Source organism: Delphinapterus leucas, chromosome X (assembly GCF_059928025.1).
Source record: "Delphinapterus leucas isolate spDelLeu-1000000601 "Yukka" chromosome X, BTC_Dleu_Yukka2, whole genome shotgun sequence".
Taxonomy (NCBI): domain Eukaryota; kingdom Metazoa; phylum Chordata; class Mammalia; order Artiodactyla; family Monodontidae; genus Delphinapterus; species Delphinapterus leucas.
In genome coordinates this window covers 48,878,921-48,882,922 of record NC_143150.1, presented here as the reverse complement: position 1 = coordinate 48,882,922, position 4,002 = coordinate 48,878,921, and the positions used below count along the sequence as shown (strand labels likewise).

Genomic DNA, 4,002 nt, shown 5'->3' with positions numbered 1-4,002 from the left:
TGGGGAACCTGTGAACTAGCTGGACTAGTCTACATTTGAAATATCAAGGTATAAAAAAATTTGCACAGGTATTTTGGAAATGGATTCAAATTGGCAGGTTGCATGCTATTATCACTTTTGATCAACAGCACCAACTTTGTTTGGGAATAGATCTTCTTTTGCCTATTAAGATGGGGGGGTAGTTAAAAGGGAAAATGTTATTTGTATTGCACAAGAAAACATTAGCAACACAACATCGTAAATCAACTACACTTCAATTTAGAAGGAAGAAAGAAAGAAAGAAAGAAAGAAAGAAAGAAAGAAAGAAAGAAAGAAAGAAAAACATCAGCAGATACCCATTGCACTAGACAGGCAGAAGAATCAAGAGTGTCTTCCTCTCTCAGCTTGATTTTAGGTGGAAAATCACTTGGGCCAAATCAAAACAAAACAAAACAAGAGTGGCATTAGAGATGGTATTTAGATCTTCTTGGAGACATGGAGCATGGAAGCATAGATTACTGTATAGACTTTATGAGCTCTTCATTTGGTTTCAAAATCTATTGCAGTGATCTCAGAACTTTAACTTTTGTCAAGAGTAGTGAAAGAGAAAAACAGGCATGACTAAAATAACTGACAGACTAAAATCCTAAGCAAGATTTGGGATATAGTACAGTCTGTGGGGCTCAGCTCAGCCTCACTAGCCACATTCACACCCATTTATAAAACAATCAGGAAAAAACTCGTCTAATGAGGGATCGCCAAAGAAGACACTTGATAGGATTTATATGTGAGGAAAGCTCTTTGATTCACAGAAGAGAGGATGATACAGGAAGCTGAGTAACTATAGCTGCCCAAAAAGGGGATAAATAGCAACTCACAATTGGATGATTTGCAATATACGGCAACAGGAAAAGCTGCCTTACTCTCTTCATGATGGCAGTGGCACCTTGGAGCTATCCACACCACCAAGGAAGAAAGCTGATGGAGCCTAATAGGCAGCCTGTGCCCTTGCTCTGAAGTTGATTTGCCCAGTCAGTCAAATGCACGTGGGAGGTTTGACTTTGTCGTTCACACTGGTCCAGATGGTGCTGTCCAAAGCCAGAATCTCTGGGCCACAGGAGCAGCATGGAGAAGCTTTCAGCTCCCCTGAATCAAATTCTGGCTCTTGCAGCAAGCAAGTCATGGAAGAGTGCCAAACTTTTCCAGCCAAAAAGCTACTGAATTTCGCTTTCTTTCTTACTTTCATCCAACTCTTTGCTTGAAATATTAGAGTTGTAAAATGTGAGTTATGAAGAATTTTTTTCTTCATTTTCAAGACTATTTCTGATGCTTTGTATAATGACATCACCCCAAATTAAGTTTTAAAATAAAAGAAGCTCTTCATTTACATTTTTCTTCAAACTGCACTTGATTTAGAAATAAATGCTTGAGTTCAAAACGCAGAGTACAGCTTGTAAATCATTTTCTTTAACTGATAAGCCCATTGCAATTTTACATGGCATGCCAATTAGTACTGGCTGAACTCTGTCACTGGAACAGTGTTCACAAGTGACCCTTCCACACCATATCATAGGGATTTCGGTTCACATCTTTCAGAGTTGCCTTTGCCTTCCTTCTGATCCTATATACTTTGTCTTATGTATAGATGATTATCTCTACCAGACCACAAGCCCCTTTGAGAGCAGGGGATATGTCATGTTTATATGCCTCTACGCTTCCTCCTTTCAACCCAGCCTAGTACTCTGAGGAGTAAACACTCTAAAATGTTTGCTAGAATTGTATTTTATTTTCCAGTCACTTATTTCACCCTTTAAGGTAACACTTTTTTTTTTTTTCTGACCCTGCATCACAAGTTAAGAGAATTAAGTGTTTTTCTGTAGTGATGTCCCAAGAGCTTTCTGAGAAATGAGGTAATGTAAACCAGGTAGGAAAGGGATAGAAAAAGTGCTATCAAGTAGTTCAGCCTGGTGCCTAATGTTCATTAAGTTCCTTGTCACGTTCTTTTAGTTTTCAAACATCTTCAGGGTCTAAGTTTATGAAGAAAGACTCATTTTCTTGGCTGGGAAGAGATTATCATTATTCTTTAATTTATCAAAATTAAATCATAAAATATTTATCATTATTGTTAACCTCACCAATATGCTGAGAAATTCTACAAGTCATACAGGCTCTTCTTTAGTTCAGACATAAGTACCACCTCTTTTAAGAAGCCTTCAGTGATTGTCTTGCCCCACATTTATTTCTCTCTTCTCTAACCTCTTATAATACTGTACAGCATAGCTTCGCATTTAGTATACTACTGGAATTATAAACTCTTGAGGGCAGAGCTATGTTAACTTTCTTCATTTCCCCCAATGTCTCCTAGCATGGGGATCAGACTCTACAATAGTTGATACTTTATGTATATGATTCAGAATTTATATTCTCAGCCTTATCATTTTCACCATTAAATAATCCGTCTGATAATTCCATTTGGATGGCCCCATATTGTCTCCAGTTCAACATGCCTAACACTAAACTCATAAATTTCCTTAAAACTAGATTCCTGTCTTGACTCAGTAATTTTTTTGAGCCACCTAGGCCTTAAACTCACTGTAACCTTTGACTCTCTCCTTTCTTTTCTTTCACATCCAATCATAGCTCTCAAATTCAGGCCTTTCAAATTTTCCTCTCCCTATTTCTATCTGCTGCTAACTTCCTAATCCAGCCTTTATCATCTGACACTTAGACTATTTCAATGATCCCCTAAATAATCTATCTTGAGTCTCAACTTCATCTACACCCTGAAAGTATGCCTTCACTACCAGATTTATTTTCTTAGAACTCTGTGATAGTATGTCTTTCTTGCTCAAAATTTGGCTTGCCATTGCCATTCAAGTGGCTTGTCACTGCCCTCAAAGGTGAAGTCCAAATTCCTTAACCTGGTTTCCAAGGCCTTCTATATCTTTTCTAAACTTAAACAACTTTTCTAATTCCCCTATAAAAACAAGTGAATCTAATTAATGTCCCTAAAATATGCTCCACATATCCCCTTGTTTGTACCGTTGTTTCTGTTGTCCACACTGTTAGGAATGCTATTCATCTTCCTCTCTGCCAATGTAATTATTATTGATCATTTCAGGTGCAACCCCAGAGTTGAACACAACGCTTGGTGCAATAATGATTTGTTGAATGAATTGATCTTTTCCTTTTTTAGGGTTTATGTTGCACTCATTATTTTTACAAATAATTTGACACTTAGCAAATTTTCCTCACATTGTTTAATTTTGATGTCTTTCTAGAGTTTAGCTACAGTAGACATCTGACCCCTTCATTATGTCTCCTAGTATAGTCATATCAAAGTATTTATATGTTAAGATACATGTTATTTTTTTAAATTAATTTTTATTGGAGTATAGTTGTTTTATGTTGTGTTAGTTTCTACTGTACAGCAAAATGAATCAGCTATATGTATGCATATATCCCCTCTTTTTTGGATTTCCTTCCCGTTTAGGTCACCACAGAGCACTGAGTAGAGTTCCCTGAGCTATACAGTAGGCTCTCATTAGTTATCTATTTTATTTGTAGTATCAATAGTGTATATGTGTCAATCCCAATCTCAGAAATATGGAATGCTTCACGAATTTGCATGTCACCCTTGTACAGGGGCCATGCTAATCTTCTCTGTATCATTCCAATTTTAGTATATGTGTTGCTGAAGCGAGCACGACCCCTCTCCTTTAGAGCCCTATATTCTTAAAGTCAAAATTGATATTATTTAGCATTTCTTGGTAAAACCTTTATTTTTTTTCCAGGATATTAAGGTAATTGTCTTCTGAGATGATATGTGAGTATCCTCAAATTTTACATGGTTGGATGCAGCAAAAGTTAAATCTACTGTACTAGAAAAACCAACAATAGCACTCACAGATGACAGCATAGTTACCCTGTACTTTAGCTACCTTTGATAACTGAGCAACATATTGATTGGGTCATTTATCAGTCAATTTTCAAGATAGTAAAAATAAAAAAATCAACCCTACC

The 4,002-nt window shown here is 36.6% G+C and overlaps 1 non-coding gene across 1 annotated transcript; it reads right to left on the bottom strand.

The window, feature by feature from the left end:
• Positions 1–3,579: 3,579 nt before the first annotated feature.
• LOC115802634 (U6 spliceosomal RNA) lies at positions 3,580–3,686 on the bottom strand. Its single transcript, XR_004023139.1, has one exon. It is a non-coding gene; the product is annotated as a U6 spliceosomal RNA (small nuclear RNA).
• Positions 3,687–4,002: the final 316 nt, after the last annotated feature.